Raw genomic sequence first — 13,560 nt, forward strand, 5'->3', positions numbered from 1 at the left:
GAGCCTGTGCTCCGCAACGGGAGAGGCCACAACAGTGAGAGGCCCACGTACCGCAAAAAAAAAAAAAAAAAAAAAGAAAGAAACTCTGAGCGAGTGACTGCCAACTCTGTACAGGAGGGATGAGGAGTGAAAGTTAGGTGGGGAAACCTGAGTAGATTCTAGCCTTCTCAGAAAGGAGCTTCCTGTGAACCTGAAGGGGAATATAGGTGAAGTAAGGTATAAAAGAAACAATACACATTGTAGGTCAACTTTGTGCTGGGCAACACATTCATTCATTATAAAAGGAAAAATTGTTAAACTACATCAAAATTTAAAACCTCTGTTGAAGGACACCACTGAGAAAATGGAGAGGTAATCCACAGCATGGGAAAAAGTAGTTACAAAACATATGCCTGAGATGTCATGGTCTCATTTTATCTCAGAAAAATCCTTTAGGAAGAAATTATAATCTCCTCTTTTCCAGAAGATGAAAAACATCAGAAAGTTTTAATTTTTTCAATAATTTTTATGAAAAATTTCAAACATCAATAAAGTTGAAAGAATTTTATAGTAAACATTCATATATCTACCATTAAATTTTGTCATTAAAATGTTTTATACCTATTTTACTACATATTTATCCATCTATTTATCCCTCTATCTATCCATCAATCCATCTTATTTTTTGATGTAATTCAAAGTAAATTTCAGACATCAGTACATTTCTCCCCAAATACTTTGGCACATGTATAACTAGAATTCAATATTTTGCTCATAATTTTTTTTCTTTTGATAGAAAACACGCATACAAATGCACAAATCTTAAGTGTTTTTTAACAAAGTTTTGACAAATGCAAACAGACCTGTGTAACAAAACTATGATCAAGGTACAGAACACTGGCATCGCCAGCATGCTTTATCCCAGACATTCCCCAATCCAAAAGGCAACCACTCTTCTGAAATTTTTTCCAGACTAGTTTAATTTTGCCTGTTTAGAAGTTTTTATAGATGGAGTTAAAGAGTATACACTTTTTCCTGTAAGGCTTCTTCTACTCAGCATAATTATTTTGAGAACTGTTCATGTCATTTGTATATTAGTACATTTTCCCTTTTTATTGTTGAATAGTATTTCATCCAATTATTATTATACCATAGTCCGCTTATTTATTCTTCTATCAATGGACACCTAGGCTGTTTGCAGTTTGAGGCTACTATGAATAAAGCTTCCATGAACATTATTGTACAAATCTTTTTATGAATATCTATTCTTATCTTTCTTGTATAAATACCTAGGAATGGAATTTCTGTGAGATATTTCTCCAAGTGACTGTACCATTTTGTATATAAACAATATATGTCAGTTGCAACTGCTTCACATCCTTAACTAACACTGGTGTGCTCAGACTATAATATTATTCAGTTTGGTAGGGTTTGTAGTAATTTTAATTTATTTCCTGGAGACTAATGATCTTCAGCACTTTTAATGTGCTTATTGGCCATTATTTATCTTTTTTTATGAAAGGTTTGTTCATATATTTTGCCCACTTAAAAATTGGGTTGTTGGACTTTTTATTATTAAAATATAGAATTATATATGTCCTGGATATTTGTTCTTTATCAGATACACATTTTACAGATATTTTTTCCCACTCTGTGACTTCCCTATTTATCTTCTTCCTGGTATCTTTTGATGGGCAGAAGTTTTAAATTTTGATGTATTTTAATCTATCAGTTTTTTAATACTTATTGTTTTCTATCATCTAAGAAACCTTTGTCTAGCTCCAAGTCATACAGATAATTCTCCAGTATTTTCTTTAAGAGCATTAATGTTTTGGATGTTACAAATTAATTTTTGTATATGATGTGAGGTAGTTGTTGAGTTTTATTTTTTCCACATGGATATCTAACTTTCTAGTACCCTCTGCTGAAAAGACTTCTTTCTCTATTGTATTGCTTTGGTTCTTCTCAGAGACTTTTAAATAAATTACCCAAGATTTCACACGTAGTAGGCCAAGGAACAAAAGTCAAAAATCACATTTGACTGAAAAAAGCTATTTACGTCCTTTCCCAAAATGTATATGGCTAATGAAAAACAGTGCTAATAAAAATAGCCAAGAATTTATAGTCACTGTGCTGTTTCTTAGCATAGATTGTTTCATTTAATTTCCAAATCCAGTCTATTAAATAAACATTTTTATAATGCCAGCTAAGAGATAAGGAAACAAACTGATAGTGGTAGAAAAATTTGTTAAAGTCACACAACTCCTAAGTGACAAAACCAAAACTTGACCCAGGTCTATTTGAATCTGTAAACTGCATTCCTAAGCAGTGTGCTGTATCACCCCGTAATGAAGATCAATATGCCAATCATACATTTCACCTGGTGAGAAGTGACGACATTAGCTAAGACTGCTTCTACTATCTAGAAAACAGGCAAATTTGAACCTACACAATACCTGGAGAAAACTGGAATTTCAAACCAGCATTTTAAAAAATAGTATCGTGATGTCTTTAATGACTTATGTTTTCATCTTTTATATTTTACTTATAGTGTTTAAATAAATCTACTTGCAAATATGATTTAAAAATAGTGTAACAGAGATTGAGAATAGAATGTTGAGCTTTTAAAATTCCTTTTTCTTTCTTGAAACAAAGCAGGCTATTCAATCCTCTGAAATAATTTCTATTGAATATAACAAGAGGTCTGATCTCAAATCAGATTTTCTTAGTTTCAGGAAGTCTGAAAAAAGGCGCTATGATTTAGAGTACTACTAGGGTAAAAACTATTTGTTTGGAGAGGTCATTATAGTCTTAGTGTTTCAACAATGACCTAAAGAAAAAGGTGTTATCTCAATATGTGTGAGATTTATTGCAAGCATATTACTAAGAACTGTACCTTCTGTTTTGCAAAAGCATGTGAAAAATTGAGGCTCCATACTATATTTTCTTAAATATAGTTTAGCAGTGACTTGAAATTGCTTTTATATATAAAAAGATGACAATGGTATTTCCTCAGATGGAAGAAGAGTTTTGTTCTTTAAATAATAATGGAAAATTGAACATTGGCAGAGTAACATATTTACCCCTGTTTCATTAAAAGCAGGCACCAATGCCTCTAATAGAAGCAAACAGACTTTTTAAAAAATGCTTTTCCTTTGTTTGTTTGTGTGACTGTTTAATGCTTCCTGGAGCTCTACATTAGTGGGTGGGAAATGGGGCCGTGCAGAATTTCTGGGCTCTGCTAATGATCTTGCAGTCACAATCTCCACAGTGTAACACTTGTTGGACTCTAGTTACCTCTTGTTTCTGTGTTTGAGCCCACATTTTGGGTTCAACAAACATATGCTTTTCTATGCTTACATGGAATAAAGAAAACAATCTCAGTGCAACCTTCTAAGTATCTCTTTCCTAAGGACTATATCTTAGGAAATACAGATTTATACCTCTAATTCATAAGGGGCCTCCCTACACCCATGCTGCCTACATTTTAACATTGAGGTGAGGATTAAACAAAATTGCTAAATAATTATATATTTATGAGTATCAGAGGGTGGGTTCCACTGCTAAGCAAAAAATTGCTTTCTCATTCCTTAATTTTATTTAGTGTTGTATCACCCATCCAACAATGTTTTAACTTATCATAAGCGCAAACCAAGATTACTAGACTCTGAACATTCTAAGTGCATTTGAATGTCATCAAGTTGCCCTAATTTTGAATACTGGCTGCATTTAAATACAGGTATACTTCACTTTATTGTGCTTCTCAGACATTGTGTTTTTTACATATTGAAGGTTTGTGCAACTCTGTGTTGAGCAAGTTTATTGGTGCTATTTTTCCAACAGCATTTGCTTGTATCCCTGTGTCATATGTTGGTAATTTGGTAACACTTGGTAATATTTCAAACGTTTTTATTATTATTATATTGGATATGGTGATCTGTGACCAGTGCTCTTTGTTTGATGTTTCTACTATAATTAGTTTGGGACTTTGCAAACCATGCCTATATAAGACGGCAGACAATCGATAAATGCTGTGTGTGATCTGACTGCTCCACCGACCAGCCGTCCCACCATCTCTCTCCCTCCCCTTAGGCATCCCTAATCCCTGAGACACAGCAATACTGAAATTAGGCTGATTCATAACCCTAAAATGGCCTTTAAGTGTTCAAGTGAAAGGAAGAATCACACATCTCTCACTTTAAATCAAAAGCTAGAAATGATTAAGCTTTGTGAGGAAGGTATGTTGAAAGCTGAGGTAGGAGGAAAGTGAGGCCTCGTGAACCAAAGAGTTAGCCAAGTTGTTAATTCTAAGGAAAAGTTATTGAAGGAAATTAAATGTGCTACTCCAGTGAGCACAAGAATGGTAAGAAAGAGATACAGCATTATTGCTCATATGGAGAAAGTTTTAGGGGTCTGGATAGAAGATCAAAATAGCCACAACAGTCCCTTAAGCCAAAGCCTAATCCAGAGCAAGGCCCTAACTCTCTTCAGTGCTATGAAGACTGAGAGAGATGAGGAAGCTGCAGAAGAAAAGTTTGAAGCTATCAGAGGTTGGTTCATGAGGTTTAAGGAAAGATGCTGTCTCCAGAACATAAAAGTGCAAGGTGAAGCAGCAAGTGCTGATGTAGAAGCTGCAGCAAGTTTATCCAGAAAACCTAGCTAAGGTAATTAACGAAGACTTTCAATGTAGATGAAATAGCCTTATATTGAAAGAAGATGCCATCTAGGATTTTCATAACTAGAGAGGGAAAGTCAATGCCTGCCTTCAAAGCTTCAAAGGGCAGGCTGACTCTCTAGTTAGGGGCTAATGCAGCTAATGACTTTAAGTTGAAGCCAATGCTCATTTTCATTGGCTAAACCTAGGGCCCTTAAGAATTATGCTAAACGACTCTGCCTCTGCTCTATAAATGGAAGAACAGAGGCTGGATGACAGCACGTCTGTTTACAACATGGTTTCCTAAATATTTTAAGCCCACTGTTGGGACCTGCTGCTCAGAAAAAAAGATTTCTTTCAAAATATCACTGCTCATTGACAATGCACTTGGTCACCCATCAGCTCTGATGGTGATGTACAGTGAGATTAGTGTAGTTTTCATGCCTGCTAACACAACATCCATCTTGAAGCCCATGGATCAAGGAGTACTTTCAACTTTCAAGTGTTATTACTTGAGAAATACATTTTATAAGGCTACTGTTGCCATAGACAGTGATTCCACTGATGGATCTGGGCAAAATAAATTGAAAACCTTCCAGAAAGTATTCACCATTCTAGATGCCATTAAGAACATTCATGATTCATGGGAAAAGGTCAAAATGACAACACTAACAGGAGTTTGTAAGAAGCTGATTCCAACCCTCATGAATGACTTTGGGGGGTTCAAGTCTTCAGTGGAAGAAGCAACTGCAAATGTGGTGGAAATGGGAAGAAAACTAGAATTAGAAGAGGAGCCTGAAGATGTGACTGAATTGCTCCAATCTCATGATAAAACTTGAACGGATGAGGAGTTACTTATGAATGAGTAAAGAAAGTGGTTCCTTGAGATGGACTCTACTTCTAGTGAAGAAGTTGTGAAGATTGTTGAAATGACAACAAAGGATTTAGAATATTATTACATAAACTTAGTTGATAAAACAATGACAGGGTTTGAGATGATTGAGTCCAATTTTGAAAGAAGTTCTACTGTGGGTAAAATGCTATCAAACAGCACTGCATGCTATAGAGAAATCGTTGGTGAAAGGAAGGGTCAATCAATGCAGCAAACTTCATTGTTGTCTTATGTTAAGAAATTGCCATAGCCACCCAGCCTTCAGCAACCACCACCTGAACAGTCAGCAGCCATCAACATCCAGGCAAGACCTTCCACAAGCAAAAGTATTACAACTTGCTGAAGGCTCAGATGATGGCTAGCATTTTTTAGCAATAAAGTATGTTTTAATTAAGGTATATACATTTTTTAGACATAATGCTATTGAATCCTTAATAGACTACAAGAAGTGTAAATGTAACTTTTATATGCACTGGGAAACAAAAAAATTCATGTAGCTTGCTTTATTTTGATATTCACTTTATTGCAGTAGTCTGGAACTGAACCCACAATATCTGTGAGGTATGCGTGTATATTTTTATGAAGTGCAAATTTTTCCATTTCCTTTAAGTTAGTGAGAAGACAAGATTCCATTAACAGAAATTAATTTTACAGTAAACCCTAAGATTACATGTCTATTCTATCAAGTGAAGGATTACAGTTTTAGCCAAGGTCAGGTAGACAGTTCTATATATAAGTGACATGGTGACTGAGAATTGAGATATGAATTAGGATTTAGCAATAGATTGAGAATCAGCCAGATCCATCTATTGAGCTGCTACCATATGCACGTATTATTATGTTAGCTTGAGAAAATTGCAAAGAAAAATTTCTAGACAGTTCCTGTCATTGGGGATTTTATGATCTGATAGGAGGGATAAGAAGTGAATAAATCTTAAACACACACATATACCTACACACAAACACACACACACATAACTACACATAGCAATATGTATCAAGTAAATATAAAGAACAGCCAGACAAGATAGAGTGTGCTACTGGTAGTCTAGAGACCTTGTACAATGTTCTATCTCTATCACTGTTTTATTTTTATAATTAGATTTTTTTTTCTGTTTTATTCCCCTAAAATATTCAAGATGGTCCAAAAAATAGATATAATTTACAAGTTATTTCTTTCAGACAAAGATAATTGATGAAATTTATGTGAAGGAAAAATTTTAGAAGGAAAAGTAATTTGAAACCAAGAGAGACCCTAGGGTTCTAACTGGGAGCTCTGAGGTCTTAAACATTTGCTATGGGTGGGAAAAAATTGGAGTATGAGCTTTCTAGAAGGCAATAAAAAGGAGATCTGATAAAGTTTGTCATTTAAAAGGTCCAAGGGAAGCAGTTGCACAGGAAGAAACTCATCTATTCTCAGAACTCAGCAAGAAGAGAAGTGTGGTCCATCTATCCTCAAGAAGAGAATGTTGTGGGAGAGAGTCAACATCTGCAACACATCATTGCTATAAACACAACAGATTTCATGAGATTGTTTCTAAGACATCCCTTCAGATCGTCTGCTGGTTTGCTATTAATTTGGTCTAAAGATCAGTTGTGTTCCATAGTTTTGGACTAGTCACTTGCCCTTTCTAAGCTTTAATTTCTTCATGTAAACAGTGAGAGAATTAGATTGATTAGATGATTTAGAGAATAAATTTCAGCTTAATGCTCCAAAGAGAGGTGAAGTCATTGGTGTCAATGATGGCAAAGGAGGCTTAGAGGAAGAAGTGTGAGTTTGGTCACATATAAGTTGATATCCTCACAGAAACATTAAGGAGACAGTTGGAAGCAGGACAACAGAGAATGATCAGGACTGAAAACAAAAGTTGTAGGTAACGTCATGTATCACAAATTAGAGCTATGAGAAAAAGAACTTCTTCTGGAGGGAGTATATAGGTAAGAGACAAGAACCAATCCATAAAGAAGGATGTGACAATCAATCCATAAGGAATACCAGAATTAAGAGATGAAAGAGGAGCCAACAAAAGTGATAGAGAAAAACAGAGTTCAAGAATTTTAAAGGATATAATGATAAATGATGATTTTATGAATTGCAATGAAAAATAATACTTGAGGATAAGATACTTTAATAAGTATGATGCAATAAAATTAAATTTTTTAAAGATTTTTTTGATGTGGACCATTTTAAAAGTCTTTATTGAATTTGTTGCAATGTTGCTTCTGTTTTAGTTTTGTTTTTTTGGCCAAGACGCATATGGGATCTTAGCTCCCCGACCAGGGATCAAACCCGCACCCCCTGCATTGGAAGGCAAAGTCTTAACCACTGGACTGCCAGGGAAGTCCCTGATGCAATACAGTTAATGATTTCAAATTAAATACGTAAAAAACTTTCATTAGATCAGTAATTATAGATGTTAGTTAACAAAGAAAGCTTTTAAAAATACTAGTAAAACAGTTATTGCTATAAAAATATTTTATATTGTATAAAAAGTGATGAAATAAGTAAAAAAAAAAAAAGGAGAATAAGTTAGACTATCATAAATGCCAAAAGACAAGCAAAAATTTCTGCACCTATGAAAAATATAGGTTACGTCTGGCTAGTAGATCCAGGGTGAGCTTAATGGAAGTAGAAAAATTGAAAATGATCCTCAAAGAACAAAAACCACAGGATTAGAGCATAGAGGGGGAGACACGTGGTTCTGAGCATCAGAAACAACATGGGCAAAGACTTGGAAGTGAAAAAGCTTGAGACTTTCAGGGAACAGCTAGTAACTACATTGGTCACATAGAGTATTCAAGTATATATAAGGCAGTACTTATTGACGTGTTTGAAAAGTTAGGTTGACTCACTCAGATGCTGGTGTGAGAAAAGTTATATTTAATTTATTGGATGATAGGAAGTTATTGAAGTGTTTTGAGCTAGTAAGTGACATGATCAGAGAAGTTCTTCAGGAAGACACATTTGTCAGTAATAGGATGAAGCAGAACAGGATTAACACAGGGAGTGTGGGATGGGAGGTCTCAGAGGAAGTCCAGTTATGGCAAGGTACATGTAGATGGCCTGAACTAGGGAAGTTGCAGTGGGAATGGAAAGAAAGGGATTGAGAGGGCTGGCACACTTGGTCAGGGGTTGAATGTCAATTTGTAACTACTGGAAAATGACAGCATGACCTAGGCTAATTCCCTATCTCCACTGCCATCTTTCTTACTTAGTAAAAACAGATTACAGTGTTTTGCTTCTACCTGTCTCAGAAATGCTGTCAGAATTGATTACACGTATTTCCCCAAAGTAATCTAAAGTGCTTTAATTCCTTGGAACTGGATACTATGTAAATACGATTATTCATTATGTATAAAAGAGGAACACAGGATGATGGATGTGCCGAGCCTACACAAGAGAACTGTTTAAGAATACTGAGAGAGAAAGAAGCTGGATAATCAATATGCTGTTTAATGTGGAGGCTAAAGACATTGATAGAAGGATACTGAGTGAAAGGGAAATAGAGGAGGATAATGCATTTGGGAGTTAGGACTGATGAAAGAGGGTTATGTTACGTTAAATAATTTCAAAAGAAAGAGTAAGTATTTTAGGTTCCCTAGTAAATATTAAGTAAAAAGAAAAAAGTTTAAAATAAAAGTCACTTCATTTTAGATCATTGGTAACATTTATGAAAAGAGGTGAAAATGGATTAGAGCAGTTATACATATAGGTGTACATTCTAAATTTTACACCAAACGTGGTCAACACTTCTGTGTACAGCCACATTATAGAATAGCATTTTATTTCAAAGACAAGTCACTACAGTTCTAGAGTTCTAGTGACTAGAGTCAGGCGACTAGAGTTCAAAAGAATGGGCACTGTTACAGGGTCCCGGTACTGACATTAGGGGGTAGATGTAAAGTGCTCAGAAAAATCATGTTAGGATCAGGATTTTAGCTGATACCTATATCAATAACCATGAAAAGAAAGGAATCCAAGTCAGTGAAACTGAGAGTATGAAACTTCTATTTTTTTTTTTTGCATTTTCCTAGTATAATTATGGATCACATTGACCTAGTATTTATCACAGATTAAAAGTCTGTAATCAACTGGTAGAAAATATTGCATCATTTAGCATCAAATAAGCAATGTCACAGATGGACACCTAATGTCATGGCTGTGTGCAGAGAGGAGGCTCTATTTTGGATTAAAAGGTGAAGTTAATTATGTCTGGCTTTGGGACCTTCCTTCTCTTGAAATGTTACCATCCCAGCCGCTTGGCCTCTTTTTCATCAAGAGTTTCTTTAAAGCTTTTTCTTCTCTCAGCTGATAATGTCTTTTCTAATATAAAATTTATTGGAGTATAGTTGGTTTACAGTGTTGTGTTAGTTTCAGGTGTACAGCAAAGTGAATCAGTTATACATATACATATATCCACTCTTTTTTAGATTCTTTTCCCATATAGGTCATTACAGAGTACTGAGCAGAGTTCCCTGTGCTAGACAGTAGTTCCTTGTTGGTTATCTATTTTCTATATAGTAGTGTGTTTATGTAAATCCCAATCTCCCAATTTATCCCTCCCCGCGTACCCCATAGTAACCATGAATTTGTTTTCTACAACTGTAACTCTATTTCTGTTTTGTAGATAAGTTCATTTATATCCATTTTTTCTTTAAAATGTACTCATGAATGCTGAAGAACATTCTAGAATCACAAGAGGAAAGCTATAATGGTAAAATGGGGACTAGAGTTATTGCTCTGAGGGTGGGAGGTGTCACTTCTTTCTATTTGTCTGACCAGTTGAGTATGATGAGTCTCATCACAGGAAGAAGAGAGTTCTGGGCTGAGAGGTCAGATATTGGGAAAAGGCTTGGCTAACACTGGCATCCTATAGTCAGAGCATTGTAAAGGGATGCCCTTACCAGTACTTCTAAGGATGTTGTTAGTATAATTACCAGAAACTGCAGGGGCATTTCACAGGGGGTTAGATGGGTGTGTGAAATCACTGATCCCACAGTTTCCAAACAGAGTTCTATGAGATTCTAATGTTCCTTAGATTTCCCTCTTGGCCAAATGCAGGAGGTAAGGGACCAAGCAGGGAGGCCTCTGGTTCCCTACTTCTGGTTCTGCTGCACCAACTCTGCTTTTACATGTTTTACTTGATGTGCTTACCATGTTCCAAGTATTATTACGCTAGGAAATAAGAGTCCACTCCTAAGATCAAGTAACTGGGATCCGAGGAATAAAGTGACTCACCTAAGTTCCCACTGGTCTCCCGTTTCAGAGTGCCACTTAATATTATTAGGCTGATTTGTGAAGAGACCCAAGTGGGCTGAATTTCATAGCCCCAGTCTAAGAGACAGAGTGAATGTAGATTTGGCATGTCCCTCTGAAGGGCTGCCAAGGCTGGGGTTTCACTGATGAGACCATTCCATTCTCACCTTCGTGAGCTGGTCAGCTTCCACATACACCAAGGAGAGCTCCCTTTTTCTTTATGTGCATTGGCTTTTGCTGTAGCAGAACTAACTGGCTGCAAGGCAGATTTCTTACAATCCATTTGGAATGGCTCTGACTTTCTCTTACCCTTATATATGGCAATCAACTCTACATGGATGCCTGGAGGATGCTTCAGGGACTGGAGGACGAGAATGGGACAGAATACCTTATAAACCAGGGCATGTCACAAAAACTGAGCGAAGAAGGTAATTATAGTACTCAGGACTATGGGGAAAACTAATTGGATCAAACTCATAAGAGGAGCTATTGCTTGAAAGTAAGTGGCATTAGCCTGTGTGAGAGCCTCAAAAAGAATGTCACATTACACTTCGTGTCATTAAAATCTTTTTCCCACCCATCCAGAAGTCAAAAGTATATCCCTGGCAGACAGATGAGCTTCATATGCTTTCGCTCTATCTGATTTTCTGTTTGTCTGAATAAAGATGCAATGCAATACTATTGAAAGGAGATGTAGATTTATATGCTTGACAGTAATAGCTCTAGACGTGGATTCTCTGCCTTTCCAGTGCCAATGAAGACCCCCTTCCCCTCTGTGGAGAAATTTAGTTATTCATGTAGCATAAACTGTTTTAACACTTAACTCAAGGCTCACAAACTCCAAACAATTCTTCAGTAAGATGTTCATTTCTTTTTTACTTGCAGCCTCACACTGATATTGAGATGTCACTGGATTCTTTCCCCTATGAACCACTTTATAAATGTGTCGGGTAGGAAATGTAAAATGAGGTTCATTTCAACTGGGGCAAAGAGAAGGCATGTATTGGGTAGGAGAAAAATTACTCAGTGCATCAGTCTGTAATGCATGTGTTAGACAGACTCGGACACAATTCTGGCCTCTTTTGATAGCGTGTTCTACTTTTCCTTTTTCTTCATAAGTATGTTAATTATTTTCTCTGGAGACTTCATTGAAGAGTTAACAAGAGAATTGATGAGATTTTTTTTTAATTAAGCAAGGAATATACTTGAGGATGCATAATTTGTAATAAATAAGCATCAACACTTAAAACCCATAAAGCAAATTTCATTGGGACCTGCTCATTTTTTAACTTGAATACATTTGATGAATAGCCATATTTCTTATTATTGCATATATTTTAATGCATTAAATAGGGTGATATACAGGTATATTTCAATATGGCAATAAAAATCAAATGGAACCAACCAAATTTTTATGATGGTGAGCCTAGAAGCTAATATTTTACTATATCATTTATTTAAATTCTCATCTTACTAGTCATTAATAAGAGAAAGGTGAGGTAATTGGTTGCTTCTTGTAGAGGGTATACAGTTTAAGCATCCATGTCACTGCCACTAATGGCGGAGATCTGTGAGATTTTCAGTACTGCAAATCTGACAACAAAATTCGTAACCAATAGATTTCTAGAGAATTCCCAATTTGGCTTAATCTGTCGAGATGATTACATTACAGTGCCAACTGCTTTGTGAAAGTAGCAGCAATACTCTATCAAAAATGCTTCTAACAAAATAGATGTGGCAATAATGTTTTATAGCTAACTAATCACTACCTTATCCAGCGAGGAACATTATAGAATGAGGTTATTTGTACTCCATGCCTATCCTTGTACTAGTCCCAAAGCACATGTATAGGACTTTTTAGAGTTATTGCATTCTGTCAGAGCAATATTATCTTTTAGCGGGATACTGGAGTGTGGAAGAAAGTGCCTTGAAGTCGACCTTCAAAGAAAAAAACAACTTGGGTGAGTCTCCTGCCTTCAAGACTTAATATCATGCAATTAGGGGCCAATTTCCTCACTATCCCTGAGTCTCAGTCTGCTCATCAAAAACTTAGGAGTAGAATTCCTTGTTGCACTCAGGTCTCAGTGCCATTATGAAATTAAATATGATGATGAGGTTGAAATTATTTTGCAAACTCTGAGGCAAGAAGCAAATGACCATTGTTATATTTTTAAAATCTATGCATCTAGTGGTCTTACAAACACAGTTTTACTAACTATAAATGCACCATTTGAAATGAACTCTATTATTTATATACAGTTTTGACATCATATTTAATTTACTGTACTTTTTTCAGTTGGTTTTACTGAACTTCTATTCGTTTGAAATCATTCCAAGTAAACCTTTGTTTTGTATACTCTTGAAGTCGTCGTTTTGATGGATTAGTGTCTGGAAAAGGAACAGTAGGGAGTGGCTGAGGCTACATGCTCATTGGCTTCAGGTACTAACAGTTAACAGTTGTTTCCCTTTTGGCTTTGGCCCTTCCTTACCCCTCTTTCTTTTTCCCCAGAGCCATCCTCTCTCTATTTTCTAATTCCCTAATCCTTGTCCTTCTTTCCCATTTGCTACTCTTCAATTCCTCCTTCATTTCATTTTGCTACCTTCTCCTGGGGTGTCTAATTATTAGAGAAGAAAATTCACAACGTTACCTAAAATTGATTAATTTAAAATTGTTGCCTTCCTTCACTATTATTAAAAATCTTCGGGCTTCCCTGGTGGCGCAGTGGTTGAGAGTCCGCCTGCCGATGCAGGGGACACGGGTTCGTGCCCCGGTCCGGG

The 13,560-nt window shown here is 35.9% G+C and overlaps 1 protein-coding gene and 1 pseudogene across 5 annotated transcripts in view; both read left to right on the top strand.

Annotated features, from left to right (window-relative positions):
• NLGN1 (neuroligin 1) overlaps positions 1-13,560 on the top strand; it is a 951,664-nt gene that overhangs the window by 683,772 nt on the left and 254,332 nt on the right. The window lies entirely within an intron of this gene.
• On the top strand, positions 3,976-5,872 carry LOC129391995 (tigger transposable element-derived protein 1-like; annotated as a pseudogene).

Source organism: Physeter macrocephalus, chromosome 1, assembly GCF_002837175.3.
Source record: "Physeter macrocephalus isolate SW-GA chromosome 1, ASM283717v5, whole genome shotgun sequence".
NCBI lineage: Eukaryota > Metazoa > Chordata > Mammalia > Artiodactyla > Physeteridae > Physeter > Physeter macrocephalus.